Genomic DNA, 18,987 nt, shown 5'->3' on the forward strand with positions numbered 1-18,987 from the left:
CATTCCTGATCGATATAGTAATGTTTGTTTGAATTACAAAGTTCCCCTGCAGAGAACTTGTAACCCAATTTCTTACATTTTTTTTTTTTTTGGCTTGTTCAACCAGTCAGTGCAATTTTTACTACTTCTGGAGAGTTAGGTGTGTGCCATCTTCCTGATTCCTCATTTACAGAGGAACATGGTTTTTTAAAATATGTTTTTAATCTAATATTCTAAATATTACATAACTTGGAAATGGCCATGATTTTTTTGGACCTTTCCAAAAACTCCCTGAGGCAGACACTGAACATAGAATTCATCCCCAAAGGAGTTTGTCTAAATGGGTTGAGTAAATGAAAACATAGAGGTAGAAAAGAGCATCGTCGTAGTTGTTGACTGTGCCTCCCTTTGACTATGGGGCTATTTATAAGTAATTTTCTAAATAAAGTTATTCAGGCCAATTGATAAAATCTGCATTGGTTTCATTCATCTCGGTATTTTTTTGACTCCTTGGTTTAAAAGCAGGCTGACCATATGGAAATCAGGACATCATCTGGGACATTGCCCCCGCATCTCCCCCACGCTCTCACAAGTCGGTGAGGCAGGGCTGTATGCCATCTGCAAGGCGCTCCATGCTGCTTTGACTCCTGTTCAGACTGCGCCCCGCACCCCTGCATTTCCAAGGTGCCCATTATAATTCCCAATAGCCGACCAGGACCAGCCTCTGAAATCAGGACTGTCCCAGTTAAAATGGGATCTATGGTCACCCTACTTAAATGGGATAAAGAAGGAAGATGATTTAAACAATTAATACCCATTTTCAATCAGTCATGGGCACTGATATATAAATCCTCTGGGAAACTAAATCCTTGGAAGTTCATGTGGTTTTGAAGTTTCCTATGTGTATGCGTATATATGTGGTTTATATATATTACAGTATGTATGTAAAGAATCCATGAATAAGTGATATTTTATGGAATACATTATATTACCTAAAAGAGTAAATAGGGTTATTTCATGTTTGTTTCATTATGTTACAGACATAGTACTCTATTCCATAACATTTCTAACAGTGTTCATCTTTGCAATTAGTTCAGCCAAGTATAAGTGATGGTAATAAACTTTCCTCAAGGTGAGTCATGACGTCGGTGGCAGCCACTTGTAACATATATTAAGATTCTCAGGACTCACTGGAGCATGAAGGTTTAGTTTAGCTAACTTAGTTGACTAGCTATGATTCCAGTCAGCCTATGAGATAATACCTTACAGAAGGACACTTGTTTTTCAACTTATGAGGATTTCGGCAATTTATTTCCTACTGCTAAGAGTTGCACTTTGAAATTGTCAAACAAAATTATTTATTTGCCACCCTTCCAAAGAAAGACTGTGGGTGGCTTGCCATAAGAGCCAGAACACAGAAAAGCTAGTGGAATTTCAAAATAAAATATAAATCCACAACTTCCTAAACAAATATCTCAGCTTAGCCTCGCTTGCCAAACACCTGCCCAAATAGAAAGTCACAGCGCTTCCGGAAGATGTCCAGATTTGGGTTCTGGCAGGCCTCAAGATGGGGCAGGAGTTCCAAAGCTGAGGAATGACTGCTGAGAATGATCTCCCATGTGTGTTCACCAAGGAAGCTCGATGCACTGATTGTATTAACAGGCCATTTGCTCTGGGCTGACCGTGAGGATTGCAGTGGGGCATAAAGGAGAAATGGCCCCTTAGATATATAGGGCCCATACTGTTTAGGGCCTTGAAGGTCAAGACCAGCACCTTGAATTGTACCCAGAAAGCTGTTGTAAGCCAGTGCAGACTCTGGAGAACTAGAGTTGCTGCTCCGGTGACCCATACCCATCACAAATCATGTGAGTTTATTCTGCACTAGCTGCAGCTTCCAAATGGTCATCGAGGGCAGGCCCATGTACAGCTTAAGGAAATCTGGTTTGTTTTTTTTACTGGCAACAGCTTGTTGTATGGCTTTTTATGAGTACTAATGTAACATGGTAGGAATTAGTATGTGCTCATATAAAGTTGCCCTCTCATGCAGCATTTCTGAACGTGTGGGTTGCCACCCAAAAATGGGTTGCAAAAATACATGAAAGGGTCACAAATAAACTTTAAAACTGGATCAACAAACTTTAAAAATGGATTCTCCTTTAAAGGAGAAATACGTAGGAAACCATGGCTTTTTCCTTGCAGACTGGCAGAGTTCCAGCCTGCAAGGGGCTGCTTGGGGCCCCCCATGCCTCCCCACCCCCTGCCCCACACACTGTGGGGTTGGGGAGCAGCAGATCGGGAGTGAGGGGTGCTGGGTCGGGACTAGCCATTGATTTTTTGTTTGTTTGTTTGTTTTTGTTTTTTTTTTTTTTTACGAATGAGCCCTGGTAGAAAAAAGGTTGGAAACCACTGCTCTAGTGGCTAGCCCACAGGGTGGTTAGCCTGTGAGGTATTTTTTTTTTTTTTTAATTAGTAAAGGCCAAAGAATCTCTCTTTTAGTCATGTGATTTTGAGTTGAATGATAAGAGCGAACATATGTGATTTAATATAGTCATTGCATCTCTGGAGAATCAGGTTTTGCCCCACTGTGTATGTTTACTCAAGACGCTGACTGCGCAGTAGCGTGTCACAGCGTGCAGTGCTAATACACTACCGTGCTGTATTAGGCTACTGCGCAGTAGCGTCACCTAAAAGGTGTTCACCGACACTACTGCGCAGTTACTCTGTTTACTGCACATTTTAGTAGTTGCTAATACAAATACTAAATAAATGTGCAGTAGCATCTCGTGGCAATGCACACAGTAAGGGATCCATGCTCTACTAAGGTTGTGCCTACCCTGAAATCCACAAGAACACATTTCTGTATAATAACCTTAAATATACTGAAGGAAATTCTGCCCTTGTCTATAGCTATTGCATCTCAAGAATTAATGAGACAAGAAGTTGGCCCAACTTCTTGTATGCTCAACCGAGAGAATCTGCTCTCTCGTACTTCCGTGGTGAAAGTAAACTCAACCACTTTAAGGCAGCGTCCTGGAATCTACCTGTTTGGCAAGCAGCAATAAAATACTAATATTTTGGCATATTTCACATGCCACAGACATGTGGATTTTTGAGAGTTTTGCACGTTGTCTTTGCCAATCGTAATAGTGTCTGTTCTAGACCCTTAATTTAACTTCGCTGGCAGTTTTTTCTATGCTTATCTGGGGGAGTGAGAGGAGAAAAGAGGTAAGTTTATCCTCTTAGTGTAGATACGCAATATGCTGGCAAGCTACAAAGAATCAGATCTGGATTTCATTTCTTCTTCTTTGACTCTGTGATCCAGCGCACATTCCTAACATGTTACAAACAGCTTGTGTCTCTGAAAGTGCAGTATCAGTTTTCAATGGCAAAAGCCCCTAAAGGAAACAGGCCGATTCTTCCATACGCAAACAGCTGGGAAGTTGTGGATGGAATTAATTGCTGATATATACTGACTGTTTTTCTTCTCTTGTCATTTCCTTTGCAGCTGTGAAAGGCAAGGGTTTTTTTGGATTTTGAGGAAAACAGACATTTTCAACAGTAGCCAATCTAAGATGATTAAAATGTGTACATTCATTTGGATTCACATACACCAGCATAAAACTTTCTCTCCCGAGTTCTGAAAATCTGTGGCATTAAATGTAAATTCAATACAGACGTTCTGCCCAAGATTTTCACTAGTGACTTTTAGGTGTTCAACCCAATAACCTGCAAAGGGATCTTGACTTTCAGATTGTGAAAATGAGGCTACTTCAACAGGTCTCCAAAATCAGAAGTCAGTTTCTAAAATCTTGCCCCTATACCTGCATCTCTAAAGCAATAACACTAATGGGTTGTGTGCTATATATGGTAGTATAATAAATAGTCCGTCATGTTTTGGCCCTAAGGGAGCAGTCAGGAGGTTTTTACTTCCATCATGGGATTGGAAAGCCACATGTTATCAGCAACATTGCATGCCAGAGCAAAGGTTTGTCAGCCCTCCTTCAACACATCACAAATCAAAATGCCCATTCAAGAGCAGCTTCCAAACATTAAAGGTGAGAGGGTCTGTGACTTGCTGATTTAGTATTAATATCAGTGGAAAAAAATCTGTGGTGTACTGATAAAGATAATATTTTGCTAGTTTCCATCCTCTAAAACCTGAAGACACTTTTCCCATTGTTTATAAAACCATTTGAATTCATCATGCTGTAGAGGGGTGTAGGTTGTAGCCGTGTTGGTCTAAGAACATAGGCAGACAAGGTTCTTTGGGTGAATCTGATATCTTTTATTAGACCAACTAAATAGTTGGAGAACAATATTTAAGCAAGCTTTCGGGTTCAAAAACCCTTCGTCGGGCTACGGGAGTTTCAGCAGTTGGTGTGTGCTCTTCCTGGATGGAATGAAAAGTAAAGAAGCCAGAGGCTGTGCTGGTATGCATACAAGACAGGCAGTCAGTGAAAATGTAGATTGACTCCTCAATGGGTGATTGACTCCTCAATGGGTGATTGACTCCTCAGTGGGTGATTGACTCCTCAATCTACATTTTCACTGACTGCCTGTCTTGTATGCATACCAGCACAGCCTCTGGCTTCTTTACTTTTCATTCCATCCAGGAAGAGCACACACCAACTGCTGAAACTTCCTTAGCCCGACAAAGGGTTTTTGAACCCGAAAGCTTGGTTCAATATTGTTTTCCAACTATTTAGTTGGTCTAATAAAAGATACCATGCTGTAGAGGGTTTTTTAGGCCTACTCTGCATTTAGTAAAGGTTTCCCAGGGTATCATCTACCTGTTCTCTGAGTAAAATAAGTTTTACTAGCAAAGCCTTTTCTTTTTTTTTCTATCACAAGTCGTTAGGGCTTCTATTAGGAGTTTTATTTTTATTTTAATGGCTATATTAGAGAACATTTTTAATAAATATCTGAATAATATTAAGTTTTATAAATATATGGGACCAGCTCATAGGCCACTTGTTTAGAGGCGAAGTACAGTCTAGGTTCATCCTCAAGTTCCTTGAAAACCATTAGCTCGTCTAGTTTTGGAGCACAGAATCATCTAAGCCTTAAGACTAAGTCACAAAAATGTACCAAGGGGGAGGAGGACCAACATTTTGCCTTTTGAGTTTACAGATTTCCGGCACTTAACCATGGAGAAATAGGATGGCACTTAGATACCCAAGTTCATTAATAGGGGTAATAAGATCTGGTCCAGGGATTCAAAATCAGTTCCCACCCTCCACAGTGGCCTTGAGTAGCACCTTAGTACAAAGTATACCCACTGGCGATCTAAATCGGGGCAGTTGAACTGGCATGCTGCTTGTGACCCCTGAAGGGCTGGCATGTAGCCTGAGAGTTCCTGCTCAGCTGCCACTCTTCTCCACCACTTCCTGCCCTCTTGGTTGTTCCTGTCCCAGTGGCTTCGAAGGGGCTGGAGTGCCTGAGCTGCACATGCAGCAGAGAAGGGAGCTGGGCTTTCTGCAGTGCAGGTGGGTACTGCATGTAGCAGAGAGAAGCCAGGCTACTTGTGCTGTGTGAGAGATGGGGAGCTGCCCACATGGCTGTAAGAGGGCAGAGGGGAGGTACCAGCCTGCCCATGCTGCAGAAGGAGCAGGGGGAAGCTGTAGAAGGGGCATATGCAGCACACGACTCCTGGGTCTGTGGTTCCTGTGGTGTGTGGCCCCAAGACATCCAGAAGCTGGACAGCTGGGATCAAAATGAAGCTAGTAATGTTGTTATGCGAGGCATTGCTTAATGTGAGGACATGTGGCAGAACTTGGACCACACTGTTTTTAAGGTGTTGTAGAGCTGCAGTAAGATTAAGAATGCTCAGAGTAGTATTAGCAAATAGGGGTGAGGAAAATGCACTATCACAAGAGTTGATGGGACTGATGAACTAAGAGAACAATTGTTTGTCTTTTTTAAACTTGTGTTTTTTGTCACTGCAAAAAAGTGAATTATCTACACACAGGTTAAAGCCCTTATATAAGACATGATTTCTGTATCTGTACACTGATTTTAAATGAGCGTATCGTTGGTGTACCCCGTCCTAAATATGTCATATTAAGGACTTTTTTGGCAGGTAGTAAGAGTTATGGAAACAATTAAAATTCCTACACAACATCAGATCACTTGTTTATTTGAAAGAGTGGGTGGTGTTTGGGAAATAAAGGGCAGATCTCTGCTTAAAACAAAAGTGATTTGTTTTGGAACGGTATGTGTTGGAGGGGTCGGAGGGGGGTGCCGGCAGGCTATACCAGAAAGCTTTGCCTTGTTTTATGTTTTCTGGTTTTATGACCTTTGTCAGCCAGGCTGGAAATTTTAGTTAGTTTAGCTGAGGGGTTTTTTGTAGTTCAGTGACTCTGATAAATGAAAATGTTGTTTGCTATCCTACTGGCAAATAGGTCTGTTGTACTTGCTAATAACATGTCTGTGCTCATAAAGCACTACAGAATGATACGAAAGAGGTGAAACGCATCATATGTGATTTCCTGTACAATGAGTGTATGAAACCTGCTAAAACTGAACTTAGGATCTAAACAGTTTCTAAGAAACTTTCATGCCTGTTCTTTTCCAGCATGCCTGACTTAAAAGTTTAAATGCGGGAAAATGTACTGCCCCTAAGAGGTGATGGACCGGATTTAGTAAGTCCATTTTATTGCAAAAGTTTTAAATGCAGGAAAATGCACAGCCCATAAATGTTGCTAGAATGGATTCAGTAAGTCCAATTTATCGCATGGAGAATTTCTTGTCCTGGAGAAGCTGCAGCGATATGGTCCTGTAGCTCACATAAATGCTTGCTGGTGGTACTTGCTACACATATATGAATTTGCATTCTCTGCAACTTGGGAGTTGTGGGTTCTTTTTTCAGAAAGTGCTCCACCCTTGCTCTGTTGCATAAACTGGATAGCTTGAAAAATCACAAAGGTCATTTCTAGGTCAAGTTTTCTTCAGAGTGGCCACATCACATGTTATCTGTTTTAAACTACAGCTTTTTGAGCAATATGATGTCTGGTGCAATATACTTCCATAGAGAGAGAAGCAGTTTGTATATGTTTTTAGTTCTATAGCAACAGTAAACCACATGCAGGATTAATCCTGTATCTGGGAGGAGTTTGTGGCTTTCCTTCTTAATTAACAGCCACAGTTTCTCTATGCAGGAAAGTAACTGAAACTGTGCAGAGAACTGTTCAGGTAGTTGTGGTGAAATGCTTGATTTTCAAGACTTCAAACTTAAGAACATTTAAAAACCCTTCACTGACCACAAAGTATTGTGAAGTGCTTGTATATTAGACATTTTCTTAATCGACCTTTTTTTAATAGGTTGGATCCAATAAATAAATGCCAAATGCAGTTAATACATCCTTGAGATTTGCTCTGTATGTAACTTGCATGATTCAGTTCACTGACACATCCGTGGTCTGGCGGTGCTGAAGCTCGAGACATCGTGGCATGAACTTTGTGTAAGAGTGGGTTCATTCAATAAAAAATAAAAGGAGCATTTAAAGAGCCTTTTATTCCTACCATAAAGATGCTTTGTGCTGCTGCTGCTGCATGTATTTGACAGAGCTGTTGAGAAGGGATGCAGCAGAAAGTTCTTCTTGAAGCATATTTTGATTCCTTTCTGCTTCAAACTTTTTTTGTTCCCAAACTTCAGTGATGTGATGTGAATGGTGAGTTGAGATTTGTTGTTGTTGTTGTCTGATGTTTTTCCACCTTACTCAGTTAATCCAAGTTTTCTTCTTCTGCTCACTTTTCCTCAGTTGTCTTGGTGAACTGTGTTTCTCTTAGGAACATGGAGTCTTTTCCTGATCACATGTAAATCAGTGGGAACTTGAATTTCAGTAGGAGCTGGATTAGGCTTCTGGTTTGCAGTACATGTCAGTGGCTTAGATGAACGTGGCTACATCACAACTGGATCCTTTTCTGAGCCTGATGTGATGTAGGCAGCTTCAGGAACTCACTATAAGATATTTATTTCAACTGCACTAAATCAAACACAGAGGATGTGTTTTAAACTGTGTATGGGCAGACTGTATCCTGGATTAAATCAAAATTGCATAACCTGTAGCTCTGAAATAGAACACAACGTGGGTCACATGAGTTTCGCTTTAGCTTGGTATCTTAGATTATTAAATCAAAATGGGTAAAATTTTATAGGAAAGCATGTGTTGTAATGAATGTTTATTACTCTGTGTATAGAAGCAATGTTTGTTCAGATGTAAAATAATAGTGTGTTGTGTGCATTTAAGTTTTATTGGTACATCTATAATAGTCTGGAGTGATGCAAGGCATGTTACACATTTTATTTCCTTACTCTTAGAGTTTGCTGATGCCCAAAACATACAACTGCTCTTAAGCAGATTTTATTGTGCTGCAGTTTCTTGTAAAACTGCATTTGACATTTTAAAGTGTTCTTTATGCAGAATTATATTTTTAAAAATTCCTAGAAACAGCTTTTATTTCAACATGTAGAAATAAATATTTCTTTAATAATGTGTTGTTTTGTTTTGATTTTCTTTTTTTTTTTTTTTTTTTTTTTTTAGCAGCATTCATTCTGTACTCAGCTTTGTCATTGTTGTTTTGCATTGTTTCCACATTCTAGCGCTCTAATCCATTTCCTCGCTTCATTGGGCACTGAAAGTGACAGAAATTGACTAGAACGAGAGTTTTCTGATTGGTGCTAAGGAAGCAGCCCGAGTGGTGAATTTGAATTTACTATTCCTTCAACAAATTTACATGGTGTTACAGGAGCAGGAATTATGGAGTCAATTATGGAATCAATATAGACTAAATACTTGGTTTTTTGGGGTTGTGTTTTTTTAATGTATGGTTGCAGTTGTGTTTCCATATCCAAAAGTAAATCTCCATGAAGACAAAGTAGTTCAGTATTTGGTTGGATTATCTATAATTTCACCACAATAAAAAAGACTTTCACTACACAAAGGTAGGAGATTTTAAACTGCAGCACAGATGGAGAGCTTTGGCAGGGAAAATTCTGGAAAAGAATTTGTTCCTCTGTTACCTTGCAGAAAAGTCGTGCTCTGTAGCTTTTCATGCCACATCTCAATTATGCCTCAGTTCAATTATGCAATCTCAGGAGACTGTTCTCCCATTGAATGCACTCGCCTTGTTCTCATTAAGGATAATGGGAGTCATGTGTGCATATCAATGGGAGAACAGACTCTTAAAATGTTTCTGGTAGATTTGATGGAGACAGAGCACATTTTCATTATTACTGTATTATTGCAGACAGTAAGAAGTCTTACTAGCAGAATGTTAATTATCTTTAGTGCGCTTGTTAATTGGAAGAGTAGATATAGTGAAAACTTGTAACAAGTGACTTTTGCACTTACCATACACTGTTGGATTAATTTGCCTGTCTACCTGTCTATGCCAGGTCTTCCAGTCGTACGACTGAGCCATGTATCTATGATCTGTAGCATATGTTTCGTATACAGGTTTCCCTCAGTTGATGCAGGTTCTGTATGTGCGAATTCGCTCTTATGTAAATTCACTCTTACGCAATCAGTGTGGTGGAAGCCCACAGTCAGCTGATTTGTGCGGTGCATTGCGCGAGTGACGCGCACCAAAATATAGTCTCCTGTGTGGATCTGCGCTCCTCGCTTGTTGTCTGCAACCCGTGTTTCTGTACTTGCTATCCCCGTTAATGATAGTGCCCTGTGCTTGTGTGCACTGTCTGCTGTTGGTGAATACCCAAATTGTCTTGTAAAAGTGGTAGAAATGGGCCTGGGGGTCAGGACAGTCGAGGTCTTGGAATGTAGCCCTATTTGTTCCATTGTAAAGTGGGTCCCTTTTATGCGAATTTGAGTTATGTGCCGTTTTCCAGGAACGCATGTACTGCATAAAGCGAGGGAAACCTGTAACCTATTTTAACACTTTTGCTACTTTAGAAATGTGTGATCAAAAAATAAAATTAACCAAAAAAGTTATTGAATTTGAGTAACTTGAGAGGGAGTTTGATATTGTCTTATATGTTTACACTTTAGAAAGGTTACCATATAACTGGATTTTAACAATTTTAGGCAAATTATTTTCTCTGAATCTTAAAAGTTCTGAGTCTGAACCTAATCTTTCAATGTAGGATTTCACGTACAGTACAGACTGTCCCAGGAATAATTATAATTGGGCATTCACATAGATTGAGGTACATTTTTTTTCAAACTGTTCAATGATAAATCTCACAAAATACAATGCAATGACAGCTTGATCTGCAGAATGCACAAGCCACATACTTACTAATAAGCTAAAGCCATTATTTCTCTGTCATTCTGCAATCACAGAAGAAGATTGCCACTCCTTCTGTGAACAGAGATCTTGGCTGATGGCCTGTAATGCACAGTGGGAATTCACTTCCTGTCAGGAAATGCTGTTTTTCAGTGTTTTATCTTGTTGAGGCAATCATGAGTGAACAATGGGCTATTAAAGTATTAGAACAACAAGTGTCATAACTAAGCCAATATTGACTTTGTTGTGAGTCCTATCCTAAAAGAGAGCATTGGCCTGCCTTCCGAAGTAGTTCAATAATCAGTAGCTACAGTTCGTCACGGCTTTAACCATTGTTTTTTAAATACTAAGCAGAAATGTGTGTGGACCTTCAACAGGTTCCTCTCATAGCTTCCTGTTGTAAAATAGACAAAAATAACCTTAATAATTAAAGAGTATTGGCAAAGAGAAGTTATTTCTCATAGTTGAAAACTAAATTGCTTCATTCTGAAAACGCAACACAAAAGCCTTTTTTTCTTCTTGCTTTGTAATGACAAGGCGTTGTGAAGGATGACTGTAAAAATTGGTACCTGGAAGTTTAATTTCTTGTGCGTGTATCCATGTGTTCTGTATTTAAAGGTGCTCATTTTCAGATTTTTTTTTTTAAAGGTCTCTTCTAATTTCCAGCCTTTCAAAATCAGAAAGTCGAGCAGAATTTTTCCCATCTTTTAGGCATCACCACTAGCACTGTGAAAGGTTGCATGTATCTTCAGCTTAACCGCTGCAGTTGCATTGTTTTTCAGTGACCTTATAAGTAAAAATGAGCAAAACGTTAGTAAATTGATTCAGACGAGCCAGAAAGAAGGGAATCCAACTTGCTGCCCAAGAGTTTGTTTCCTGTGAAGTGTCACAGGAGTTCAAATATCAGGAAAATACTTTAGTCACTACATTAGAGAGAGGGCTCTGCTGTACACATAAGAGGTTGAACTCTTGAATAAGTGCCATCTTTACATAAAAGCCTTTCTTCAGAGAAGAGATGCTCTTTAAAGAGAGTCAGAAGAGATTATGGAATGACACTGTTGTTCCATTGCAACAGTGAGTGAGCTTCCCATTTATAATATAAATTTTCACACTGGTACATAATGCCCTTAACAATCGAAAAGAAAAGAAATCAGTCCTCCTGAAATATCATACCACGTCTCCTTCCAGGGTAGAATTTTTCTGCCTCCCTTTGGGTGGAGCGAACAGATCTAATCCGTGAGTAATGTGCAGACCAGTGGATGCCCTCCATTATGAGAGAGAAAAATTAAGGTAAGGAGACTAGTTTTTCTCTCTTATGCATTTGTGTGATGAAAACAAACTTTGTTTTGTTAGTTCTAGGGGTTTTTTTCTTTGCAAATATGTATTAGTGTAGCAGTGTTGCATGCAACCTGGGTCCCTGTCTACACTCTGATATGGAGTTACTCTATACAGATGTTAACCCAAAGCCTGTTAAAGCTGGTAGAAGTCATTGCCTTCAGTGTCCTAGGATTGGCTTTTAGACATCAGTACTGATAATTTTGCCATTGATTTCACTGTTCAGTCGAGCTCTTGCTTACAGGAAAAAGGATTTAAAAATGACCATGTCCATCTCTCTTCAGTTCAGTAAGAGCATGTGAGGAATCTGTGACAGCAGCTGCACCCTGAGAGAGTGAGTGTCATGTCTCTGCTGCGTTGGATATAGTGAAGGCCATTATAATTTCATTAGGTGGTTGGCAATGGCTGTGGCCCTCATGAATTTTCACAAAGGAATTTCTGTTCAAAATCAATGCAACAAGAACATTTGTATGTTTGCAGCAGGTTTCCATGGAAACGTCATAACACATGATGTTAACAAACAGAAGCCAAGGTGGTGGAAGCGCTTCTGCAGAGGCCTTCACAGTACCTAGGTGTCCTGTTGTGTTGATATGCATGTAACATGCTGTGGTTTTTAGCATTTCTTTTCTTCAGATGAAAAAGGGACAAAACTTACTTGAGGAGTAGGGCAGATGAATTGCAATTATCACAAATAGAGGATTAATTTGCAATTTGTTGCATAAGACATCTCTTGGGTGCAATCCTTTGAACTCATTACCTTCAGAAACGAGTGTTTAGCAAGCTACAAGCCAAAATGTGAATGAGGTCAGTGGAGAAAAGAATCTGTAGTTCAGTAGGAGGCATATGTCTAGAAATTGCCTGTTGCCCTCCCACTTGTGCCCTTCCTACTTTTGTCCAACGCAGCTCTTGGGGTCAGGAGGGTCAACTCCCGTGGGCATTTTTGGGGAGGTTGGAGTACTTCTCTGCCCTCAGGATCAGGCTGTCTTTAGCTTTTAATCACTATACAGGCCATAGCCTCCTCTTGAACAATGGGTTTTTATCCTGAAGGAATATTAGAGATTTGAGAATTCAAGAAAAACTTTTGACCCCTTGGAAAGAATTGGGAAATGGAGTTATTTTCTTTTTTTAGAGAGAGCATGTGTTTAGCTCTCCTCAAATGAGTGTGGATCAGATCACATGGTGGATGTTTGCCATTCTGCCATGGAGTGCAGGCATCAGCTATTAAACTCCTTTACTCGGTAAGAACTGTGTGGGGCGTGCAGGTTCATACATTAATATTTAATGGATAGCACTTGGGCTAATTACAAACCAGTTTTCTTGGTGGGAGAGACATTTCCTCCTTCTAAAACATTCAGCAAAAAAGTAATTCGTTCTTTGACTACTTATCGGTATGCCTTCCTACTGAGATGTGCAAATGCCTCAAGCACCCAAGCCTAGCTGCTTTTTTGCCCTAATGTCACCAGTGCATATGCACCCTGCCGCTCTTCACCCTGTGTGCTTAGTGCAGGGGGGTCAGTATACCCCTTGCTCCTCAGTTCCTCTCTACTGCCTAGGCTTGAAACAGTGCTCTTCCCAGTCTGCTCAGGCTGAATTTGGCCTACAGCTCTTTTTTGAAGACTTTTGCCCCTGTTTTAATTTTTTGGCTTTTCCCCCTTTGAGATGTCTGTATTTCTTCTGCTTTTCTTGGGCCTCCATTATCCTTCTCAGTGCAGCCTCAGAGCTTTTTGGAGTCCGCTTGATGAGACTACTTTTTCTACTTCTCTTCTTCCAATCCTCTTTGTAAAATTGAGACCAAACATGCACGATACTCATCTGAGTCTGCAGGCATGCTCCGGACTACAAAGTTTGCATTTGTGGCTGTTCTAGGCTTGTTCCCAGTACCCGCTGTGGAGTCCTCAGTCTCTGGCAGGCCTGAGCATCCTATAACAACAAGCCTAGAACAGCCTAACTTGCTGAATTTTTAGATATGGCATGCTTCAGTGGACTTCAGAGGGCCTAGTGTGGGCGAGATATACTCAGCTCTTCGCTTCCCAGGGCCAACCACTGCAGGCCTTTTATTGCCATTAAGCTCAAGGATATGAGATATATGAGATTTCCCTACCAGCCGTACTGGACTATCTGGGATGCTTAGCTGTTTTAGTCTGAAGTTAGGCAGAAGATAGGGCAGAGCAGCACTGTAGAAATTAACTGGTTCAGAGTTTTTGTAGACAATAGCCCATTTCATCAGATGTTAGAAATAGTGTTTCCATTTTTATGGAACAGTCCATACATAGCATCTGGTAAAGTTGGTTGCTTACAGAAATGATGCCTCTCTGAACTATCTGAGAGAGAGAAAGCATCATGGCTTTAACCCTGACCACACTTGGGGGCATCTGGCTGCCATTTGAAGAGACCAGCCTAGTGGTACTTCTTCCAAAACCTAATTCTTTGAGAGCTGATGTGAATAAAGAGAGCCTTGCCTTTTTCACATCATAAGGACTAAGCCTGTCATAAAAATCCCTCTGCCAAGAGTTCCAAAGCCACAGCCATCTCTGCAGACAGTCCAGTGGTGGAAATAGCAGGCTGTTGGAGGGGCAAGCCACTCAGTGCATTTGACATTGGTATAATGAAGTACAAATACCAGAACACAGGGAATTTGTTGGCTTCCTTGAGTAACATCTCCATATCTGACTCTCTCTACCTTTATCGAACAGCTGTCCGTTGCAGAAGTCTCCGAGGCTGATGCTGCATTTGGTAAAACGACGAGGGAAATTGCTTCCAGTAACTGAACTTCTCTGAGATGTGGTGTTTGTATGCCCATTCCACGTCCCACCCTTCTCATCTTCCTCAGCATCCTTGATTCTTAGGGATTCTGAGTTGGAAAGTAAGCTGAGAAATGGAAAGGGCATGCTGCCCTTAATGCCCTTGGCACAGGGAGAGACAGGGCGCATGGCCCTAGTGGTTAAAAACTTGAGTACAAGTGCTTAAAGCATATGCACACCTACAGTGGGTGTATGTATGGACACTGGCTGAGTTACTGGAAGGGAACATTTGTGTCTTTTAGGCCCCTGCTACACATTATATATATATTACGCGATTAACTGGTTAACCATGCAATAAACGTAGACTGGCCACACATGCAAAGTAAGACTAGCTACAAGTGCAAAGTAGTTATTACACAATTAGCTGGTTAATCACAAAATAAATTTAGACCAGTCACGTGTGCAAAGTAGTTATCACACAATAAAAATGATTATCCAGGTGTAAAAAGAGCCAGCCAACTATAAAGCTAGTGCTTGAAAATGTGTAACAACTCTGTAGCTGGTTTCTGTTCAGATTTAATTTGCATGTGTAGCTGGACCCTTAGAGGGCTATGCTGTAAGCTTGCCTTTGAGACTGGAAGTAAAATGTTGTTGTTTTGTTCTTTACATCTGATCATCAGATGACAAGAAAGAAATCCTTCAGTGAAAAAATGTTTTGGAGTTTATCCAATTTTGTAATCAAGGTCAAAGAAACGAGGAACAACTTTAAACCGGTTCTAGTTTTTAAATGGATTAAACATAACTGAAAGGGGAAACATTTCATTTTGAATTTTTGGGGTGTTTTGAGGCTGTTTCCCATGGTATATCTTAGACCTCTGATGTACACAAAAGAAGTTCTTTGAGATCTGTAGACGGATAACTTAGGGCTGTCAACATATTTGCAGATCTGCTACTGTGCTGTATGAAAGGTTTACCAAAAATGTTGTATGTCAGCTACACAAATGGAAGAGTATTTCTTCTACACCTTAAAAATACTTGAGAGGGGTGAGATTTTCTGCTACTTCCCACCTGTTCACTGATGAGTGCTGCTAGCTAAACATAGGTATTAGCTGACATGATGTGGGACAGTTGGGGAAGCAGAGCTACCCAGTAGCCCATGATGTGTTCTAGGCTGCTTTTGGGTGGGGTGCGGGGTCTCGCCCTTCACATCTGACTATTCTTTAAACCTGTTCTTTCCTAACTTCTATAGGCGTTACGATGATTCAATAAAACCTTAGCCCAATAAGCTTGTTCGTATGGGTATGGTGTTTGCCAGCACCTGTATACCTTTCGGTTCACATTTCTTCAGGAATCTCACCTCAACACATGCTCCATTATTACCGGTTAGTTGTCTCCTGGCAAAGGTTTTGACAATTTGCAAAGAACGTGACATTTTCATAGACCATCCAAGCTATATCCCTTTCCCACAGCAACCTTTCTCTTTTCCAGTGCAAATTCTACCTGCATGAAAACCTTAATTTGTTGCTAGAATATCACTTCTATCTGTATTGATGAGCAATGGAAAAGGAAAGAAATTGGACTTCAAGAATATAACTTCTGTAATATGCTTAATCTGCTCATGTGGCATGAAAATAGGCTAACATGAGTTCCATTTGTAGACACTTTGTGTATGAATGTTGTACATTTATATGCATTGCCTTTTCAGTATAACAGAAATAGAATGGTGGATAGATGGATCTCTCTGGCTTGCCAGACTTTTGAGGATGGTTAAAAGATCTGTCTAAGTGTATGGATCTTAAATGTAATGCAAAATTGAATATTGCACAAATACAATCAAATCTTAATTGTAAGTTCCATGCAACTTGCTTCAGAAAGTGCAGACATAATTAAGTTAAGGTTTTGTGTGATGCACAGGATGGTTTTGTAATTATAACTTCTGGCTTTTACAGTTAAATTAAAAAAAAAACATAGGAAAATGTCAATGCAAGTACAGTGTAACTTGACCAATTTCTCATGATCTCTATGTGGCTTCTTTTGGGTGTGGGCCCTGAACAGTTTTGGGGAACTTCTCACCAAAAAGCGGCATAAAACTGATGAGATGGGTAGAAGTCAGAATGCTGATCTGTGCACCAGAATTCCAAGGGGGAATAAAAGACGGGACATGGGGATATTTATTCCAAGTTATGTCCATTTGTATTTACACTCAGCGTACCATCCAGTAATTAAGGGCAGCAACTGGAAACCCTTTTCTTCCCTACCCCAAACGTGCAAACACAATCAGTTGCCAAGCCAGAATGATGCAGGTAAAAAATAATCTAAATATTACAGATAACCTCCAAATCGCCTTCTGAGCAGTCGTTGGCTACTCCTTAGAACAGATTCTCTTCTCGGATCAGTTCTTGGAATAGAAAATGCATTTTAAAAATCATATTCTGTTATACTTGCCATGAATGAAAATCCTTGGTTATTCTTCATTTTGTTTGGCTATACACAGTCTTCCAGGGCACTTCTGGAGTCTGTTAGAAAAGGGGTTTCTGGACTTTTGGCAGGAAAAAAGGAAAACTATGGTAGGCATTGTCATTGCTTGTTCTGCATAACAATAAATATTTTGTGGTATTTTGGGCATTTTATTAGACAACTTTAATTGTAGGATGAAAGGAAAAGAACCACTGAAATTTTACAGATGTTCAAAAATACATATATTAATAGGATAACACTAAGTATCATAAAAAGATCTAGTATGCTTTCTTAGACCATGGTGTGTGTTTGTATATGGCCTTAAATGTTGTCCTGTCATCAGAGCTTTTTTCCTTCCATGTGCTGTAGGTAGTATTGCAGTGTTCATATCAGGCTGGCTGTTTGGATTGCTTTAATATTGAGAGAGGACAATTGCCATGGGTCAGGTTGGTATATCACCTTTCACTGGCCTTAAAGGAAGTTGCTTTGGATTCAAATAGTATAATTCAGGTGTGGCCATCCTTTTTTTGCTGGTGTGCCGCAAGTGCCACCACTCCCCATTCATTGCCCCAGATTCTCCATTCAATAGCCCAGATATCCCTGAAGTAATAACTGAGTCAAGTTGACTTCCTTAAAAACTGAGTTTGTTTTCCGTGATTAGAGGGATGTGAAATTATGAACCTCCTGGTTGTTTTATTATTTGCATGTGCTGTTCAAGCACCTTAATGGAAAGAAGAGACTAGGTTAAGCTGTGTAGTCCAGCAAACAGCTGTTTCAAGATGTGAAGTCATGTATGGTTATGTAGACTTGGAACAAAACTTTGAGTTCTCCATATGGCTTTCCTGGGGCCTTGCAGACCAAACTGATGTTTCTTCTGTATTTATTACCTAATTGAGCTTTTTACAGTGATTTGAAGAAATCTTAAGGGGTGCAGGCAAGCCGGGGGAGAAATGGGGTGTATACCACGATTGATCTTAGGTATGTCACTAGAGTGGGGAAACAGGATTTTCAGCAGGGGTTTAATAAGAGTCTGACTAGATGAAGATGCACACAGGTCTGTGGAGCACTTGCCAAAGATGTGCAGTGCTGGCCACAAGAGCTGTGACAGCTGAGTGGGATTTCTGCTGTTGCTGCCTATTATCCTGGATTATACTGGGAGAAGCAATATAACCACTCCTTGAATCCAGGGCAGCATATTACATACCAGAGTATTCTTACTTCTGCTTGTCACAATGTTTTTTGCTCTTATTTTTGTTCCAGAATTGTGGCAGCAGCATTCTCTGATGATCACCTGAGTATGTAATGTGTAGTACATGCGCCTGAGTGTTTGCCTTTTTAACATAACACAATTTTATTTGCAAAATGAGGCAAATGTTTTGAACTAGAAAATAAATCATACTAGTGCCTTTTGGGCAGTTATGGAGGGGAGGGTATTAGCATGCCCACAGTCCATTGTCTTCTGTTGTAGGTTCATAACTTAGCCATCAAACTTCTCTCTGCACTAGAATTTGGCACTGTCCCAAATGCAGGCATATTTTTGTTTATAGTACCCTCTCAAGATTAAATTGGCCAATGTGAAAGGTATAGTAATGCACGGAGAAATTGTTTTCAAGTACATGTGCTTTTGTGCTGTCGTAATTCCAACTCTTTTCCCCCCCCCCCCCCCACCCCCCCCCCCCCCCAACGCCACCATCCCCAGCTTTGAAATAAGCAGTTGTCATTCAGCCCTGCTGAAGGTTAATGAATGGGGATAGGAGTGGGGATAGGAGTTGTGAATGAGCTTCTGTGAGTGGAAATGGTGGAGGTGAGCAGAGACTTTTCTGCACCTCTGAGCCTGTGTTTGGTTGGAGAACCCCTAGTAAGTTCCTTGCAGAAAGCACGTCTTCTTTGACTTTGGGCAGAGGAGCGAATTGCACAACTAGCTGTCTAGTGCAATAGGCGGCTTATTGATTAGAAAGGGTAATGCAACCCATCATCACATCTCCCGTTTGGGCCATCCTTCAAAGCAAGTGCCTCAGCCCCTTGGCAAAGTCTTTGGGGTCACTGAGGCACGCTGAGTGCTAAGTTCCATAGAGCTAAATTCATCTGTTCATAAAGGACCTAATTTGCACAAAAACTTTTTCAAACAGGAGATCGTATACCTTCAGCTCTCCTGTGACACATGAATTTTCATTTCCACCTAAGAGAAATCTTACAACCTTTGAATTCTCCTATACCCAAAGAAGGGTGT

General features: G+C 40.4%; 1 protein-coding gene across 10 annotated transcripts in view; it reads left to right on the forward strand.

The window, feature by feature from the left end:
* Positions 1–18,987, forward strand: part of ADD3 (adducin 3) — a 171,757-nt gene that overhangs the window by 100,058 nt on the left and 52,712 nt on the right. Inside the window, exon 3 of one of the 10 annotated variants that reach the window (XM_025208772.1) lies at positions 11,413–11,514. The exons of the other annotated variants lie outside the window; for them this stretch is intronic. The gene's annotated coding sequence lies outside the window, so the exon portion shown is untranslated. The remainder of the gene's footprint in view (positions 1–11,412; positions 11,515–18,987) is intronic. 10 annotated transcript variants of the gene reach the window in all.

This window comes from Alligator sinensis, unplaced genomic scaffold (assembly GCF_000455745.1).
Source record: "Alligator sinensis unplaced genomic scaffold, ASM45574v1 scaffold559_1, whole genome shotgun sequence".
Taxonomy (NCBI): domain Eukaryota; kingdom Metazoa; phylum Chordata; order Crocodylia; family Alligatoridae; genus Alligator; species Alligator sinensis.